Genomic DNA, 21,257 nt, shown 5'->3' with positions numbered 1-21,257 from the left:
AAGCACTGCTGTTAATAAAGCTAGTGAATGCAATGAAATTCCAGCAAAACTATTCAAATCCCTAAAGTATGATGCCATCAAGATTTTACATCCATTATCTCAGCAAATCTGGAAGACCCAGTAGTGGCAACAAGACTGGACAAGGTCAATCCTCATCCCGATTCCCAAGAAGGGTAGTACCAAAGAATGTGCTAACCATCAGACAATTGCACTCATCTCCCATGCTAGTAAGGTCGTGCTTAAAATCTTGCATGTTAGGCTTCAGCATTATTCGAAACAAGAACTTCCAGATGTCCAAGCTGGGTTTAGAAAAGGAAGAGGAACTAGAGATCAAATTGCCAACATCCTCTGGATTATAGAGAAACCAAGAGAATTTCAGAAAAACATCTATCTCTGTTGCATCAACTATGCTAAAGCCTTTGACTGTATGGATCATGAAAAACTGTGGAAAGCTCTTAGAGAGATGGGAATACTAGACCATCTTACTTGTCTCCTGAAAAACCTGTATGCAGGTCAAGAAGCAACAGTTAGAACCCTGTGTGGAACAACTGATTGGTTCAAGATCGAGAAAGGAATACAACAGGGCTGTCCGCTATCACCCTGTTTTTTAATCCTATACGCTGAGCACATGATGAGAAGTGCCAGGCTGGATGAGTTACAAGCTGGAATCAAGATAGGTGGGAGAAGCATCAATAACCTCAGATATGCGGATGATACCACTCTAATGGCAGAAAGTGAAGAGGAACTAAAGAGCCTCTTGATGAGGGTAAAGGAGGCAAGTGAAAGAACTGGCTTAAGACTAAATATTTAAAAAACTAAGATCATGGCATCTGGCCCCATTACTCCATGGCAAATAGAAGGGACAAAGTGGAAGCAGTGACAGATTTCCTGTTTTGGGGCTCCAAAATCACGGTGGACAGTGACTGCAGCCATGAAATCAGAAGACAACTGCTTCTTGGCAGGAAAGCGACGACAAACCTAGACAGTGTGTTGAAAAGCAGAGACATTACTCTGCTGACAAAGGTCCATATAGTCAAGGCTATGGTCTTCCCAGTGGTCACATATGGTTGTGAGAGCTTGACCATAATACAGAAGACAGAAGGCCAAAGAATTGACGCCTTCAAACTGTGGTGCTAGAGAAGACTCCTGAAAGTCCCTTGGACAGCAAGGAGATCAAACCAGTCAATCTTAAGGGAGATCAACCCTGAATATTCACTGGAAGGACTGATACTGAAGCTGAAGCTCCAGTATTTTGGTCATCCAGTGCAAACAAATGGTTCATTGGAAAAGTCCCTGATGCTGGGAAAGATTGAGGGCAGGAGGAAAAGAGGGCATCAGAGGATGAGATGGCTGGACAGCATCACCAATGCAATGAACATGAACTTGGGCAAACTCTGGGAGATGATGAGGGTCAGGGAGGCCTGGTGTGCTGAAGACCATGGGGTTGCAATGAGTCAGACAGGACTGGATGACTGAACAAAAACATAGTTGATTTACAATGTTGTGTTAGTTTCTGGTGTACAGCAAAGTGAATTTTTTTTCTTTCTTACTAGTGCATAAAACAAGAGAATATATTATAGTCAATGATGTTTCAGATTAGATGAAATCCAAATTCTCTATCTTGAGTAGTACCTATTAGAGTGGACTTCCCCAGTGGCTCAGCAGTAAAGAATCCACCTGCAATGCAGGAGAAACAGAGACATTGGTTTGATCCCTGGGTTGGGAAGATCCCCTGGAGACGGAAATGGCAACCCACTCCAGTATTCTTGCCTGGGAAGTCCCATGGATAGAGGGGCCTGTTGGGCTACAGTACATGGGGTCACAAAGAGTCAGACACAACTGAGCAATTGAGCACATATGCACCTATTAGAGTACGATATGATTAGGTGCAAAAAAAATGCTTATTTATTGGGCATTAAAAATGTATTCATTCATTCATTCAAGAAATAGTTACTGAGAGTTTACTACATGCCAGGGAATGGACAATGGATATAGAATGGTGAATAAGACAGATATTGTCTTCACTCTCATTGAGCTTAGTTGCTAGATAAGACAGCAGTTCCCAAACTGGTCCCTCAAAGTCAGCTCCTTAAGACAGTCCAAGAAAAAACAATAGCTCTGTGATCAGATTAGTTTGGGAAATGTTGCACACTAAATTCACTTCTTCACAATGTACATTATCACACTAAAGGTTTTTTAAAATCCTGTGGTAAAGAAGCTTTTGTTTCACTCTGCACACCCCAAATGTATTATGTAAACCTAGAGTCAGAATTGTGATGCATAATATAAAAAGAACTCCCACAAATCGACTTGAAAAAGACAAACAATATGGGCAAAGGACATCAGCAGGCAACTCACAGAGGAAACTGGTTAATGAAAAATGCATCCAAAAAATGCTTAACCTCACTCATGTTTAAAAAACACAAATTAAAATAATGAGAGGACAGACTTCTGCTCATTTGAATGGCAAAATGGGAAAAGATAAATGATAAATAGTTTTTCAATAGTGTTGTGCAAGCAGGATCCTCTATGACCCACCTCCCAGAGTAATGGAAATAAAAGCAAAAATAAACAAATGGGACCTAACTAAAATTAAAAGCTTTTGCACAATGAAGGAAATGATAAGCAAGGTGAAAAAACAGCCTTCAGAATGGGAGAAAATAATAGCAAACGAAGGAACTGACAAAGAATTAATCTCAAAAATATACAAGCAGCTCCTGCAGCTCAATTCCAAGAAAATAAATGACCCAATTAAAAAATGGGCCAAAGAACTAAACAGACATTTTTCCAAAGAAGACATACAGATGGCTAACAAACACATGAAAAGATGTTCAACATCACTCATTATCAGAGAAATTAAAATCAAAACAACGAGGTACCATCTCATGTCGGTCAGAATGGCTACTACCCAAAAGTCTACAAACAATAAATGCTGGAGAGGGTGCAGAGAAAAAGGAACCATCTTACACTGTTGGTGGGAATGCAAACTAGTACAGCCACTATGGAGAACAGTGTGAGTGAAGTGAAGTCGCTCATTCGTGTCTGACTCTTTGCGACCCCATGGACTGTAGCCTACCAAGCTCCTCTGTCCATGGGATTTTCCAGGCAATAGTACTGGAGTGAATTGCCATTTCCTTCTCCAGGGGAACTTCCCGACCCAGGGATCGAACCTGGGTCTCCTGCACTGTAGACAGACGCTTTGGAGAACAGTGTGGAGATTCCTTAAAAAACTGGAAACAGAACTGCCAAATGACCCACCAATCCCACCGCTGGGCATACACACAGAGGAAACCAGAATCGAAAGAGACACATGTACTCCAATGTTCATCTCAGCACTGTTTATAATAGCCAGGACATGGAAGCAACCTAGATGTCCATCAGCAGATGAATGGATAAGAAAGCTGTGGTACATATACACAATGGAATATTACTCAGCTACTAAAAAGAACACATTTGAATCGGTTCTAACGAGGTGGATGAAACTGGAGCCTATTATACAGAGTGAAGCAAGTCAGAAAGAAAAACACCAATACAGTATACTAATGCATATATATGGAATTGGTAACGATGACCCTATATGCAAGACAGCAAAAGAGACACAGATGTAAAGAACAGTCTTTTGGACTCTGTGGGAGAAGGCGAGGGTGGGATGATTTGAGAGGGTAGCGTTGAAACGTGTATATTATCATATGTGAAGCAGATCACTGGTCCAGGTTCGATGCATGAGACAGGGTGCTCAGGGCTGGTCACTGGGATGACCCTGCAGGATGGGATGGGGAGGGAGGTAGGAAGGGGATTCTGGATGGGGAACACATGTGTGCCCGTGGCTGATTCATGTTGATGTTTGGCAAAAACCACTAAAAAAATTAATAAATAGTATTGTGAAGATGTATGGGGAAAATACTCTTATTCACTGGTAGTTGGAGAGTGATGTGGGTCTATGTTTTAAGAGCACAGTTAGGCAATATCTACCAAATTTACTTCTGGCCAAGTCCCTTCACTGTTCACTTGAAACTCTCACAACATTGTTAATTGGCTGTACCCCAATATAAAATGTTTTCAGTGTTTAAAAAGATAAAATTTAAAGAGAAAAAAGTACTTGCCCAAAGATGTATGCACAAAGGATGTCTACTATAGCATTGTCTGAATAGTGGAAAACTGGAAAGAACCCAAATGTCCATCAATTGGACATTTAATAAACTATATTACATCCACACAAAGGTCCACCATGAAGCCATTATAAAGATAAGAGAGTTCTAATTGAAGATGTCTGACTAAAGATATGTGCTTATCTCCTCCCTTTTGACATTCATTAAAATGGTAATAAAGGAATAAGCCCTTAACAGTGGAAAAAAATGGGCTTAACAAATTTCTGGAAGATTGGAAATGTGTCAACTGATGAAACAGAATGGAACAAGCCAATGGACCTGGCAGAATTCCAAAAAAGCTCCCATTTCAGAGCTGGCAAGTATTCAAGGTCAAAAGAAGAAGGGAATCTGAAAACTGTGGATTGAATTAAAAGTCTGTCTATGAAACAAATGTCCCCATTGGCTCCCCATGATCTTCTCACCCATCATCCCCAAATTCTGCATAGTTAACCCAATTCTTACCTCCCAGCAAAAAAAAAAAAAAAGGAATTAAAAGAAAGAAAGCAAAAAAAAAGAGAGGAATTTGAAAGAAAAGAAAAAAGAAAAAAAAAAAGATGAGGACTCAGTAGAAATAGAATAAACATGTGGAGAAAACTGAAGGGTAGTATAGGTGTTGGTGCCCAAGAACAAATGAAAACTCCTCTTAATCCAGCATCTGGGGTCCCCCAGCCTAAAGTCAACTTCCAAACACAAGTCTAAAGAGAAGGTTGTTAGGCACAAGTCCTGATCAGCTACACAGACATCTAGTCCAATCCCCTATTTAGAGAACTATAAGAAAATGGATCTACATATATCAACTATATCAATTACCTATCATTTCATTTATAAATATGAAAAGACAGCCAAAGACCATCAGAAATATGAAGAAAAATAGCATGATGAAAAGAAAGGTCAAGATAAACAAGCAGAATTAATCTCAGAGGAAACAGATAATTCAAAGAAGATTTTAAGGGTTTACTAAGATCAAAGGGGAAAAAGGACCCATACTTAAGACACTATATCATTTTATATGTCAGAAATAAAGAAAAATGATAATACTTCCAGAAAGAAAAAGCAGGCTACCTATCAAGAAACAAAAATCAGTTTTATCATTAGCAACACCAAATGCTAGAGTAACACTCGAAAATTCTGAGGGAAAATTATTAAATTAAATTAAAAATCTAGCCAAATCACCAATCAAGTATGAATACAAAAAAGATATTTTCAGAAATGTAAAGACTCAAAGAATACTTTCTGCAGAGCCTTTCTTAGTTTGTTATTCTAAAGTGTACTTCAACAAAACCAGGGTAAATCCCAGAAAGAAAAAGACATGAGAAACAAGAAATAAAAGACTTAATTCATCAATCCAGTGACAAAACCCCTCCAGGATGACAACTGTGAAACAGGCCTAGAAAGCAGTCAGTCCAATTTAGAATAAGAAACCAGCATGCTACAGAAAGAAGGTCTTCAAAAAGAAGCAACTTGATTCTAAGTGATGGATAGATTAAGAAGCTAGAAAATATTAATGATTAGAAGAAGTGATATCTTTCCTCAAAATCAAAATATAAAAGACAATTAGAAACTCCAAGAAAAACAAACAAAAACTATACCAGAAAATAATGATAGAAATATGAAGCAAAATTTCCATTCCTGGTTATATGGTAGACTAGGTACTTGAACCAATCTTCCAACAGAAAACCACTTAAAGAGACTGGATAAAACAGAAAGAACTCTGTTAAAAGCATCCAAAAACTGGTATGATAAAAAAGTATTAATAAGATAAAATAAAAGGGAACCCGTATAGACATGTGATACACTGAAGCTACTTTGCCCTGGGAATATCTACAAAACCTGGTGACCTTTGTGGATTCCTAGATCCCTCCAAGGTGGGGAAAAGCCTTCTTCCTGTACCCCTGGAATTTAGCTGAATCCTGAAAGGGCCACAACCCTAAGTAAGTGCAAATTAGAAAGTAATCTCACCAAACCCTACTTCCTCAGCTCCAGGGAACTGAAAAAAAAATTGCCTTGGTTCTCTATTATAGAAGGGAGAATCAAGTGCTTGAGAAACTGAACAAAAAGCTGGGCCTTGCTCAAGTTTATAGCTGAAATACACGCCATCTGGTGGTAAACACACACACACACACACACACACATAAAACCTTGATTTAGTTTACAGTCCTAGATATTGCTCCTAAGTACCTAGCAGAAGCAAACACAGAAACTTTCTGAAAGAATGTTCTTTCACCCTACTACTCAAAAAATTCCCACAAATAATTTCCTAAGGAAAATGAGCAGCTCACTGTTAAAAATGAGTAAAACACACTTTTCTCTCACTAGAAAGGTAATTTTTCTCATTTATTGAAAATACCAATTTTGACAAGAATGTGGAGTAATCTGAACACTGATAATTACTAATGGCAGTGTTAAATTGATATAAGCAATTTGGAAAACTATTTGGCAGTATCTAAAGCATACATCTACTTTACAACTCAGCAATTATACTTCTTAGGTAAAAATTCAACAGAAATTAATGTATATATCCATCAGAAGACATGTATAAGAATATCCATAGCAGCTTTATTCATAAAAGTCAAACATTATAAATCCATCAACAGGAGAATAAATGAATAAACAGTGGCATATCCATACAAAGGAATATACTTTGCATTAAAATGAAACAAACTTGATACAGGCAACAACATGATAGAATTTCATTATACTGAGCGAAAGAATCCAGACACAAAAAACTACATACTGTTGATACCATTTATATGCCATTCTGGAAAAACAAATCTACAGTAATGGAAAGCAAATAAATGATTGTCTGATGCCATGAGTAAGAAGGATTGACTGGAAAGGAGCACAAGAGAACTTTCTGGGATGATAAAAATGTTCTCTCTTGAAGGAGGTGGTAAGTTACACAGGTGTATTTATTTGCCAAAACTCATCAAACTATACATGTAAAATAGGCATATTGTATTATATTTTATTATATGTAAATGATGTTTCAGAAAGTTGATTAAAACTTTTAAAACATAAAAATGAGAGATATAATAATTGCAATTAAAACTTAATGTACAGGGTGATTTCTGGAAGGTGATAAGGTAGCAGTTTTTCAATTGCCCCAAGTTCCTCTATAAAAAGAGAAAATAGGATAGCAAACCCAAAACCCATGGACAATATCCGCAACAAAAATAGGTAATAAGATACCCCTGTGAATCCCAAAATATGAGGAAAGGGGACAAATTACCAGCACCTATAAGACATATATGGATTTCAGCAAAAGGAAGCAGAGGGAAGCAATGGGGCATCCAACAGACCAGAGAATCCCCAAATAGCTAGTTACTCAGTGGAAAGTTCAGAGGGCCAGTTTAAGGAGAGCAGTTAAAACTGAGAGAGGTTTTGCATATGCTTATAGCAGGGCAGTGGTAAGACCTAAAGAAGCTGGAACAATCTGGGCCTGGGGTAGAGTGAGCCCCGAACTCTCAAAACCAACCAGCTAAAGGTCCATTCTAGGACAAAGCCCACACTGAGGAGAAACTTCTGGGAGTAGAATCCAAATTAGGCAGTGCAGCAAGAGAAGGTCCAGATGAAAATAGGAGAGCACCATATCATTTGTTTTAATGTTACACAAAAGCAACACAAGAGGGCGCTCAAAAGCCATGAAATTAAAAAAATACTCAATCTAAATTTCTTTTAAAATTAAAACCTTTTCATGTAAAAATGAGCAACAGAAAAGGATCAAGGTTTATTACAATGAAACAATAAGGCTAATAATATCCCTTGACAACAAAATCATGGTAGATAAATAACACTACAAAATATGAAAACTATAAACCAACTGTTTTAGAGCAAGTAAAAGGACATTAAGGAAATTATACAAGATGTGAAACAACAATATAAATCAAAATTAGAAAAACTCAAAAGTTATGTGACAGAAGTAAGGAAAGAATTGCAAATAAAAGAAAAAATCAGAAATGAATTCTAAACTAGAAGAAGCACAAGAGCAAATAAACTCAACACACAATTCCTTAAGAGAAAAAGAAAATAAATAGAAGAAAAAAATTAAAACTAAAAAAAAGAGATAGAATCTGAGAAAAAGTGATAAATTCAGAAGTTAGAGAAAAGTCAACATACATAGAAGAAAACCAAAACAAGGGGAAAAGAATGAATAATAAAGACTCTAAGAAAGTTTTCCTAAAATAACTTTCAACAGACTTGAAAAAAAAATTAAGAAGGGAATTTGTGAAACTGAGAAAATTAACCCAAGATGATCATATCATAGTAAAACTACTGGACTTTAAAGAAAAAAAATCTTATGTATCCTAGTAAAGAGAACAAGGGAAAGAAAATCAGCCAGTTATCAGATGTATTGACAGCAATGGTTTATGCCAGAAGAAAATAAATTTACATGTTCAAGATATACAGGAAAGAAAATGTGGGCTAAGGTTTATCTCTAGCCAAACTGACTGGTGTGGGCTGAATCGTGTACTTCCCTCCCCACTTGTAGTGTTCTTATGCTGAAACCCAGTATCTCAGAATGTGAACTGTATTTCGAGACAGGACTTTTCAAGGTGATAAAGTTAAAATGGGACCATTTTTAGGGTGGGCTGTAATTCAGTCCCACTGTCATCATAAGAGGAAATGTGAAGACCCAGAGAGAAACCAGGAATGAATATGCACACAGAAAAGATTATGCAAGGACACAGTAAGAAGGTGGCCATCTGCAAGCTGAGGAGAAAGGCCTGAGAAAATCAAGCTTGCCAACACCTAGATTTTGGACTTCAAGCCTACAGAACTGTGAAAAAATGAATTTCTGTTGTTTAATTCATCCAGTCTGTGATATTTTGTTACAGCAACCCTAGCTAACTAATACACTGACTTTCTAGATTAGAGGCTACAAACTACTATCAACATGTAATCATTCAAGAAAGATTGGTTTTGTGACCCCCTACCTGAGGAATCTACCAGAGAAAAAACTTCAGAAAACCAAAATAACTAGAAAGACATTGACATGAGGACTGGTGTGTGCTCCGTAGCTCAGTCATATCCGACTCTTTGTGATCCCATGGACTGTAGCCCACCAGGCTCCTCTCCTGAGGAGGATTCTCCAGGCAAGAGTACTGGAGTAGGTTGCCATGCCCTCTTCCAGGGGATCGTCCCAACTCAGGGATCGAGCACAGGTCTCCCACATTGCAGGCAGATTCTTCACTATCTGAGTCACCAGGGAAGCCCAAGAATACTGGAGTGGGTAGCCTATCCCTTCTCCAGGGGAATTTTCCAATCTAGGTATCAAACCAGGGTCTCCTGCATTGCAGGCGGATTCTTCACTAGCTGAGCTACCAGGGAAGCACATAAGGACAGAGAGTGAGCATTAAATAAATAACAAACACACATACACACACATGTAGAACTAAGATTCAATGAAGGTTCTAAGTAAAAGTATAGTATATAATTGCTACTAAAGGGAGGGAAATGGAGAGATGACATGCAGAAATGTTTAATTGTTTTCATTATTATATAGGTGGTGGTAGTATTAATACTGCCATTTTGAGACAGTTGTGTATGTTAGTGGGATAAAGCAAATGAGTAATTATGTGATATTCTATTATTCCCTATATCTATGGGAACCATAGTGGGCCTTAGGAAACATTACTAGGACCAAAGCTAATGGAGGTGATAGAATTCCAGCTGAGCTATTTCAAATCCTAAAAGATGATGCTGTTAAAGTGCTGCACTCAATATATCAGCAAATTTGGAAAACTCAGCAGTGGCCACAGGACTGAAAAAAGTCAGTTTTCATTCCAATCCCAAAGAAAGGCAATGCTAAAGAATTTTCAAACTACGATACAATTGCACTCATTTCACATGCTAGTAAGGTAATGTTCAAAATCCTTCAAGCCAGGCTTCAGCAGTATGTGAATCAAAAACTTCCAGATGTACAAGCTGGATTTAGAAAAGGCAGAGAAACCAGAGATCAAATTGCCAACATTTGTTGGATCATAGAGAAAGCAAGGGAATTCCAGAGAAACATCAACTTCTGCTTCATTGACTACACTAAAGCCTTTGTGTGGATCAAAAAAAACTGGAAAATTCTTAAAGAGATGGGAATACCAGACCATGTTACCTGTCTCCTGAAAAACTTGTAGGCAGGTCAAGAAGCAACAGTTAGAAGCAGACATGGAACAATGAACTGGTTCAAAACTGGGAAAGGAGTTCATCAAGGCTGTGTATTGCCACCCTGCTTATTTAACTTACATGCAGAGTTGTTGCCATTCAGTTGCTCAGTCATGTCCAACTCTTTATGACCCCATGAACTGGAGCACCCCAGGCTTCCCTGTCCCAAACTCATGTCCATTGAGTTGGTGATGCCATCCAACCATCTCATCTTCTGTTGTCCCCTTCTCCTCCTGCCCTCAATCTTTCCCAGCATGAGAATCTTTTCCAATGAATTGCTTTTCGCATCAGGTGGCCAAAGTATTGGAGCTTCAGCTTCAGCATCAGTCCTTCCAATGAATATTCAGGGTTATTTTCCTTTAGAATTGACTGGTTTGATATGCTTGCTGTCCAAGGGACTTTCAAGAGTCTTGAGCACCACAGTTCAAAAGCATCAATTCTTTGGTGCTCAGCCTTCTTTATGGTCCAACTCTCACATCACTCTCCTCAGGCTGGATGAATCACAAGTTGGAATCAAAATTGCTGGGAGAAATATCAGCAATCTCAGATATGCAGATGATACCACCCTTATGGCAGAAAGCAGAGAGGAACTAAAGAGCCTCTAAATGAAAGTGAAAGAGGAGAACAGTGTGGAGATTCCTTAAAAAAACTGGAAATAGAACTGCCATAAGACCCAGCAATCCCACTGCTGGGCATACACACTGAGGAAACCAGAATTGAAAGAGACGTGTGTACTCCATCTCTTTCAGAATTTTCTAGAATTTATTGTGTGGAAAATTCTGAAAGAGATGGGAATACGACCACCTGACCTGCCTCTTGAGAAATCTGTATGCAGGTCAGGAAGCAACAGTTAGAACTGTGCATGGAACAACAGACTGGTTCCAAATAGGAAAAGGAGTACGTCAAGGCTATATATTGTCACCCTGCTTATTTAACTTATATCCAGAGTATATCATGAGAAACTCTGGGCTGGAAGATGCACAAGCTGGAATCAAGATTGCCGGGAGAAATATCAATAACCTCAGACATGCAGATGACACCACCCTTATGGCAGAAAGTGAAGAGGAACTAAAAAGCCTCTTGATGAACATGAAAGAGGAGAGTAAAAAGGTTGGCTTAAAGCTCAACATTCAGAAAATGAAGATCATGGCATCTGGTCCCATCACTTCATGGGAAATAGATGGGAAACAGTGGAAACAGTGTCAGCCTCTATATTTTTGGGCTCCAAAATCACTACAGATGGTGACTGCAGCCATGAAATTAAAAGACGCTTACTCCTTGGAAGAAAAGTTATGACCAACCTAGATAGCATATTGCAGGGCAGAGACATTACTTTGCCAACAAAGGTCCGTCTAGTCAAGGCTATGGTTTTTCCAGTGGCCATGTATGGATGTGAGAGTTGGACTGTGAAGAAGGCTGAGCACCAAAGAATTGATGGTTTTGAACTGTGGTGTTGGAGAAGACTCTTGAGAGTCCCTTGGACTGCAAGGAGATCCAACCAGTCCACCCTAAAGGAGATCAGTCCTGGATGTTCTTTGGAAGGAATGATGCTAAAGCTGAAACTCCAGTACTTTGGTCACCTCATGTAAAGAGCTGACTCATTGGAAAAGACTCTGATGCTGGGAGGGATTAGGGGCAGGAGGAGAAGGGGATGACAGAGGATGAGATGGCTGGATGGCATCACTGACTCTATGGATGTGAGTCTGAGTGAACTCCGGGAGTTGGTGATGGACAGGGAGGCCTGGCGTGCTGTCGCAAAGAGTCAGACATGACTGAGCGACTGAAATGACTGTGTACCCCAATGTTCATCGCAGCACTGTTTACAATAGCTAGAACATGGAAGCAACCTAGATGTCCATCAGCAGACAAATGGATAAGAAAGCTGTGGTACATATACACAGTGGGATATTACTCAGCTATTAAAAAGAACACATTAGAATCAGTTCTAATGAGGTGGATAAAACTGGAGCCTATTATACAGAGTGAAATAAGTCAGAAAGAAAAACACCAATACAACATATTAACGAATATATATGGAATTTAGAAAGGGTAACAATGACCCTATATGTGAGACAGCAAAAGAGACACAGATATAAAGAACAGACTTTTGGACTCTGTGGGAGAAGGTAAGGATGGATGATTTGAGAGAATAGCATTGAAACATGTATATTACCATATGTGAAATAGATGGCCAGTCCAGGTTCGATGCATGAGACTGGCTGCTCAGGGCCAGTGCACTGGGATGACCCTGAGGGATGGGAGCAAAGAGGGAGGAGGGTTCAGGATGGGGGACACATGTATACCATGGCTGATTCATGCCAATGTATGGCAAAAAACACCACAATATTGTAAAGTAATTAGTCTCCAATTAAAATAAACAAATTAATTTTTTTTAAGTGAAAGAGGAGAGTGAAAAAGTTGGCTTAAAACTCACCATTCAGAAAATTGAGATCATGGCACTTGGTCTGATCATTTCATGGCAAATAGATGGGGAAAAAGTGGAAACAGTGATAAATTTTATTTTCTTGGGCTCCAGGATCACTGAGGATGGTGATTGCAACCATGAAATTAAAAGATGCTTGCTTCTTGGAAGAAAAGCTATGACAAACTGAGACAGCGTATTAAAAAGTAGAGACATCACTTTGCAAAACAAAGGTCCATATAGTTAAAGCTATGGTTTTTCCAATAGTTAGTTAGTGTTAGTCACTCAGTCATGCCCGACTCTTTGCGACCCCATGGACTACAGCCCACCAGGCTCCTCTGTCCATGAGATTTTCCAGGCAAGGATGGAGTGGGTTGCCATTTCCTTCTCCAGGGGATCTTCCCAACCCAGGGATAGAACCCGGGTCTCCTGCACTGCAGGCAGATTCTTTACTGACTGAGCTACAAATAGACATGTACAGATGTGAGAGTTGGTCCATAAAGAAGGCTGAGCATTGAAGAATTGATGCTTTCGAACTGTGGTGCTGGAGAAGACTCTTGCGAGTCCCTTGGACAGCAATGAAATCAAACCAGTCAATCCTAAAGGAAATCAACTCTGAATATTCATTGGAAGGACTGATGCTGAAGCTCCAATAATTTGGCCACCTGATTCGAAGAGCCAGCTCATTGGAAAAGACTCTGATGCTGGGAAAGATTGAGGGCACAAGGAGAAGGGGTGACAGAGAATGAGATGGTTGGATGGCATCACCGACTCAATGGACATGAGTTTGAGCAAACTTCAGGGGACAGTGAAGGACAGGGAAGCCTGGGGTGCTGCAGATCATCGCATCACAAAGAGTCAGACACAACTTGGCAACTAAACAACAACAATGGGAACCAAGATTCTCAAGTTTGAAAGAAAGGAGATTCAAATACAACATAGGAGTTAAGTAAAATCCCATAGGCTTGACTTTGAATTAAAGTATCTGTGGGAACTCATGAGGCATTTTTTCTTAAAAGGCTTAGAAACAGTGACCAGCCCTGTACCTATGAGCACTGCTAGCATCTAGACTGTGACCTTAAAATACCTTTTTCCACTAAAGAGAAAACAGGGCCTTTTGGAGAAGTGGCTGATTCCAGATTTGGGACAGGAAATGTACATGGTGTCTGAGATATCAAATATATTCAAATCCATGAGTTCAAAATGAGTGAATTTTTGTTGAAAAATAAGTAAAATCATACATGTCAGCGGTATGCAAAGGGCCTCTGTAAAAGTACAGCAAATACACAGCTTATCTCTTGGGACTAGGATCATAGAGAATTTTTCTTTCCAAGCCACAACTCTCTGGTTGTTTGTTTAAAACTTAACGAGCATACATTATTTTTGTGACTATCAAAAGCAGTGATTAAAGAAAAAAATTTTAAAGACTGATAATCACATAGTTTCAAGAATCAGTTTATAAAATGAAGCATTCTCATTGACGTAATCAAAATTGAGCAATGACTAACACTAGGCTTTGGTAAAATAAAATTTCCTAAGCTCACTTTTAGAATGTTTTTGTATTATTGTTCAAAATTCATAGTTTTGAATAGCTAGAGGACTATTGTTATTGATAGAAATTCATATACTCTCACAAATGGATTTCTGATCAGGTGGTTCAGTAGTTTGATAAAAAAAAGTAGAATCCTGCTTTAAGTTTTAAACATTTCTTTCCTTCTGCTTTGGTGGAATATGAGGATCAGAGGGAAAAGCTTCCCACGGACTTTCTTATCTCTCACCATTTAACCTATGTGGCATGGATCTCAAAAGTGGTCTCTAGACCAGCAGGCACCAATTCTCAGGCCCCATCCTGACCTACAGAATCAAAACCATTGGGAAGTGAGGCCCAGCAAGCTGTGTTTTAATAATGCCTTCCAGGAAAGTTTACCAGATAAAATACAAAATGTTCCAGTTAATTTTGAATTTCAGATAAACAACAAATAATTTTTTGTTATTGTTCCTTGTTGAGTTGCTCAGTCGTGTCCAACTCTTTGCCACACCATGGACTGTAGCATTCCAGGCTTCCCTGTCATTCACCATCTCCTGGAGCTTGCTCAAACTCATGTCCATTGAGTTGGTGATGTCATCCAACCATCTCGTCCTCTGTCATCCCATTCTCCTCCTGCCTTCATTCTTTCTCAGCATCAGGGTCTTTTCTAATGAGTCAGTTCTTTGCATCAGGTGGCCAAAGTAGAGCTTCAGCTTCAGCATCAGTCCTTTCAATGAATATTCAGGATTGATTTCCTTTAGGACTGACTGGTTTGATCTCCTTGCAGTCCAAGGGACTCTCAAGAGTCTTCTTCAACACCACAGTTCAAAAGTATCAATTCTTCATCACTCAGCCTTCTTCACAGTCCAACTCTCACATCCATACATGACCACTGGAAAAACCATAGCTTTGACTAGATGGACCTTTGTTGGCAAAGTAATGTCTCCGCTTTTTAATATGCTGTCTAGGTTGCTCAAAACTTTTCTTCCAAGGAGCAAGTGTCATCTAATTTCATGGCTGCAGTCACCATCTGCAGTGATTTTGGAGCCCAAGAAAATAACGTCTCTCCCTGTTTCCATTGTTTCCCCATCTCAGTCAGTTCAGTTCAGTAGCTCAGTTGTGTCCGACTCTTTGCGACCCCATGAATTGCAGCATGCCAGGCCTCCCTGTCCATCACCAACTCCCGGAGTTCACCCAAACTCATGTGCATCGAGTTGGTGATGCCATCCAGCCATCTCGTCCTCTGTCGTCCCCTTCTCCTCCTGCCCCTAATCCCTCCCAGCATCAGAGTCTTTTCCAATGAGTCAACTCTTCGCATGAGGTGGCCGAAGTACTGGTGTTTCAGCTTTAGCATCATTCCTTCCAAAGAACACCCAGGACTGATCTCCTTTAGGATGGACTGGTTGGATCTCCTTGCAGTCCAAGGGACTCTCAAGAGTCTTCTCCAACACCACAGTTCAAAAGCATCAATTCTTCGGTGCTCACCCTTCTTCACTGTCCAACTCTCACATCCATACATAACCATTGGAAAAACCATAGCCTTGACTAGATGGAGCTTTGTTGGCAAAGTAATGTCTCTGTTTTTGAATATGCTATCTAGGTTGGTCATAACTTTCCTTCCAAGGAGTGTCTTTTAATTTCATGGCTGCAATCACCATCTGCAGTGATTTTGGAGCCCACTGTTTCCACTGTTTCCCCATCTATTTCCCATGAAGTGATGGGACCAGATGCCATGATCTTCATTTTCTGAATGTTGAGCTTTAAGCCAACTTTTTCACTCTCCACTTTCACTTTCATCAAGAGGCTTTTTAGTTCCTCTTCACTTTCTGCCATAAGGGTGGTGTCATCTGCATATCCGAGGTTATTGATATTTCTCCCGGCAATCGATTCCAGCTTGTGCTTCTTCCAGCCCAGCGTTTCTCATGATGTACTCTGCATATAAGTTAAATAAGTAGGGTGACAATATACAGCCTTGACGTACTCCTTTTCCTATTTGGAGCCAGTTTGTTGTTCCATGTCCAGTTCTAACTGTTGCTTCCTGACCTACATATAGGTTTCTCAAGAGGCAGGTCAGGTGGCCTGGTATTCCCATCTCTTTCAGGATTTTCCACAGTTTATTGAGCCACACAATCAAAGGCTTTGGCATAGTCAATAAAGAAGAAGTAGATGTTTTTCTGGAACTCTCTTGCTTTTTCTATGACCCAACAGATGTTGGCAATCTGATCTCTGGTTCCTCTGCTTTTTCTAAAACCAGCTTGAACATCTGGAAGTTCACGGTTCACATACTGCTGAAGCCTGGCTTGGAGAATTTTGAGCATTACTTTACTAGCGTGTGAGATGAGTGCAATTGTGTGGTAGTTTGAGCATTCTTTAGCATTGCCTTTCTTTGGGATTGGAATGAAAACTGACCTTTTCCAGTCCTGTGGCTACTGCTGAGTTTTCCAAATTTGCTGGCATATTGAGTGCAGCACTTTCATAGCATCATCTTTCAGGATTTGAAATAGCTCAACTGGAATTCCATCACCTCTACTAGCTTTGTTCGTAGTAATGCTTTCTAAGGCCCACTTGACTTCACATTCCAGGATGTCTGGCTCTAGGTGAGTGATCACACCATTGTGATTATCTTGGTCATGATGATCTTTTTTGTACAGTTCTTCTGTGTATTCTTGTCACCTCTTCTTGACATGATGGGACAAATGCCATGATCTTAGGTTTTTGAATGGTGAGTTTTAAGCCAACTTTTTCACTCTCCTCTTTCACTTTCATCAAGAGGCTCTTTAGTTCCTCTTTGCTTTCTGCCATAAGGGTGGTGCCACCTGCATATCTGAGGTTATTGATATTTCTCCCAGCAATCTTTATTCCAGCTTTTGCTTCATCCAGCCTGGCATTGTGCATGATGTACTCTGCATATAAGGTAAATAAGCAGGGTGACAATATACAGCCTTGAGACATTCCTTTCCCAATTTGGAACCAGTACGTTGTTCCATGCCCGGTTCTAACTGTTGCTTCTTAAGCTGCATACAGGTTTCTCAGGAGGCAGGTAATGTGTTCTAGTGTTCCCATCTCTTTAAGAATTTTCCACAGTTGGTTGTGATCCACACAGTCAAAGGCTTTAGCATAGTCAATGAAGAAGAAGTAGATGTTTTTCTAAAACTCTCTTGCTTTTTTGATGATCCAGCAGATGTTGGCAATTTGATCTCTGGTTCCTCTGCCTTTCAAATCCAGCTTGAATATCTGGAAGTTCACGGTTCACATATTGTTGTAGCCTGGCTTAGAGAATTTTGAACATTACTTTGCTAGCATGTGAAATGAATGCAATTGTGTGGTAGTTTGAACACTCTTTCGCATTGCCCTTCCTTGGGGTTGGAATGAAAACTGACTTTTTCCAATCCTATGACCACTGCTGAGTTTTCCAAATTTGCTGGCATATTGAGTGCACACTTTAGCAGCAGCATCTTTTAGGATTGAAATAGCTCAACTGGAATCCATCACATCTGCTGGCTTTGTTTGTAGTGATGCTTCCTAAGGCCCACTTGACTTTGCACTCCAAGATGTCTGGCTCTAGGTGAGTGATCACACCATCATGGTTATCTGAGTCATGAAGATCTATTTTGTACAGTTCTTCTGTGTATTCTTGCCATCTCTTCTTAACATCTTCTGTCAGGCCCATACCGTTTCTGTCCTTTATTGCGCCCATCTTTGCATGAAATGTTCCCGTCTCTAATTTTCTGGAAGAGATCTCTAGTCTTCCCCATTCTATTGTTTTCCTCTATTTCTTTGCATTGATCACTTAGGAAGACTTTCTTCTCTCTCCTTGCTATTCTTTGGAACTCTGCATTCAAATGGGTACATCTGCTTCTCTTCTTTTCTCAGCTATTAAGGCCTCCTAAGACAACCATTTTATCTTTTTGCATTTCTTTTTCTTGGGGATGCTTTTGATCACAGCCTCCTGTACCAGGTTATGAGCCTCCATCCATAGTTATTCAGGCACTCTATCAGACCTAACTCCTTGAATCTATTTGTCACTTCCACTGTATAATCATAAGGGATTTGATTTTATTTTAAAAACAAACAATTTTAACTATAAATATTTGCAATATTTGGTATATAACTATATTCAAGTTAAAATTTAACTGGACATTTTGTTTTTGTTTGGTTGGTTTTTGTCTTATTATTTTTCAAAATCTGGCAACTTTACCGCCAAGGGATTCTGATCTATAGATTCTGATCTAAAATTTGAAAACAATGGAGGGAAAGGTAAGAACCTGGGCCTTGGGTTCAGGTAGATCTGACTCCACCATTTTGTTAATACTTGGATGGAATCTCACAAATATGACTGGTATCTCCATGTGACAAAGGAAAACATCGGGGAGAGAGCCAACAAGCCTCAGGGACTAGAGTAGAGTTTAATAGCAGAGAGGGCCTGGATTTTATCAGAAAGTTCAAAAACATCCTGAGTTGCCCAAGGGGTACCGTTCTTACACAAAACATAATTTCAGTCTAAATGGGAGAAAGGGCTGGGGGATCCAAGGAAGGGAAAAAAACAAATATACAACAGAGAGGAAGGAGAATAAAGGGCACAGAAAAGGGCTAAGACTTAGAACCAGCCATGTCACCTTGTATTCATAGCATGTTCTCTACCACTGACTTTGTAGGGAGAAAAGACTGGGGAAGAGTTACTCTCTTTGGGTATAAAGAGGCTCCTGGGCAGCACCTGCTGTGTTCTGTGAACCTCTATAGCAGTGATTCTCAATCAGGGGTGATTTTAACCCTTAGCAATGTCCGGAGACATTTTCGATTGTCACCATGTGGTAGGCCTGAAGGGTATGCTACAGCCGTCTAGTGGGCAGAGGTCAGAGATACTAGTAAACATATCATTCATGAGACAGCCCCCCACAACAAAGAATTACCCAGCTGCAAGTATCAAATTTCAAGGCTGAGAAACCCTGTTCTAAAGCAAGTCAGTGTGGAGAAAGCACTACCCTCTTTGCCATAGCCTCACCCCTTATCCCAAACCTGCGTTTGCACTGCACTAAAGACATTTTATACATGCACATGCCCATAGGTCTAAATTTGAGCAGGCTACTAAATTCTCTAAGCCTTTGTATCCTAATCTATACAGTGTGGGTAAAATTATTTACCTCATAGGGTTATTGCAGGGATTAAATAAGGTATTTTAATATTCTAGATTCAAACATTTATTGAGCACTGACACTGTGTGCTGGGTGTTGAGGGTACAGACACAGTCCTTACTGTTAATGACTTAAGTCTAGTGAGTTTTAAGTCCCAGAGTACATTGTTAAACATAGGCTAATTTCCTTCACACTAAGCCCCTACCCATGTCCTTCTCTTTCATTATTAGACAGGCGTCTAATCCTCTCTCTTCCTTGCCAAAGAACTAGAAAGAAGAGCAGAATTAATACCTATTAGGAAGAGGAGCTATATCACCACTTTGTGCTATTTTGTTGACGCTTCTCATCACTATACTGAGGACAGCATTCAAGCAAATGTATTGTTCTTAATATCAAGAGATTCAGTTAACTATTTAAGACTAACACCTGTTCTGTTCTCAGACTTGACTATTACCTTTGAACATGGTCAGGAAATTTAAAAAAGCAAGTTCACTCTCTTTCTGACCCTGACCTGCATGGCTTCTACATCCTGCTCTGACAGGGCTTCAGTAAGCCAGGTAAGGTTATTGGAATATTAGAAAATGTATGTGCTCTCTCAGCATTCCCACTTATTCATTAAATGGAATGAGAGAAAGGGAGGACTCAAGTGTCATATCCAGGTTTGGGGGTTGAGAAACTGATAGTGGTGCCATTTACTGAGATTGGAAAGTTTGGGGAAGCAAGTTTTGAAGGGAAATCAGGAGTGCCACTTTAGACATTTTAGAAAATCTCTGTTCCTCTTGCCTCTAACCTTTCCTTCTCCCAGCCTGTACAAATGATCAAGTCTCTTTTTTCTTAAAACAAATGAAGCCCTCCACAAACCTTATAATCCCTCTAACTATTGCCTTCTCTCCTTCCTTTTAGGTTTGAACTTCTTTAAAGGATCATCTACTTCTCACTATGTCTACTTCCCTACCTTTGATAGGGATCTTCTCAACCCCCTGTAATCTGGCTTCGGGCCATCACCATATTATTGGAACTACATTCACTAAGGTGGTAAATAATGCCCTATTTGCCACATGTAATGGATATTTTTCAGTCCTAACCTCACTGAACCTCTCTGTAGCCTTTGACATGGCAGATCATATCTTCTTTGAATATCTCTCCTCCCTTGTCTTCCTTGGCATCAGCCTCTCCTGCTTCTCTTTCTCCTTACATTCTTCCTGACTCTTCCTCTATCTGCTGCTTAAATGTTGAATTTGCAGGGGTTTTGCTCAGCTTTTTTCCCTCACTTTACACTGTTTTCAAGGATGATCCTATCATTTAGATCCAATTTAGATGATTCTGGCTGTCATCTATAAACTGTCAACTCCCAATTTGCTATTTACCAACTCTAATTCTCTTTGGAACTAGAGGCCCATATTTTGAGTTGCCTACTAGACAGGTCATCTAGATGCTCCTAGATGACAAACTCAACACATTCAGAATTCAGTTTTAAACAAGGCAATTTACAGAAGAAATTCAAGTTGTCAAAAACAAATGAGAAGATGCCCAATCTCGCCTAGAAATCAGGAAAATGCAAATTAAAGCAATAAATGCAATATATCTCACCAAGCCTGGCAAAAAATTAATGATACTGATAACATCCAACACTGGCAATGATTAGGGAAAACAGGGACTCTCATACACCTCTGTGGAGAAGGAAATGGCAACCCATTCCAGTATTCTTGCCTAGAGAATCCTGTGGACAGAGGAGCCTGGTGGGCTGCTGTCCATAGCGTCACCCAGAGTTGGACATGACTGAAGCAACTTAGCATGCATGCATGCTTTGGAGAAGGAAATGGCAACCCACTCCAGTGTTCTTGCCTGGAGAATCCCAGGGATGGGGGAAC

Source organism: Bos indicus, chromosome X (genome assembly GCF_029378745.1).
Source record: "Bos indicus isolate NIAB-ARS_2022 breed Sahiwal x Tharparkar chromosome X, NIAB-ARS_B.indTharparkar_mat_pri_1.0, whole genome shotgun sequence".
In the NCBI taxonomy this organism is placed as follows: domain Eukaryota; kingdom Metazoa; phylum Chordata; class Mammalia; order Artiodactyla; family Bovidae; genus Bos; species Bos indicus.
This window is presented reverse-complemented; position numbering follows the sequence as displayed.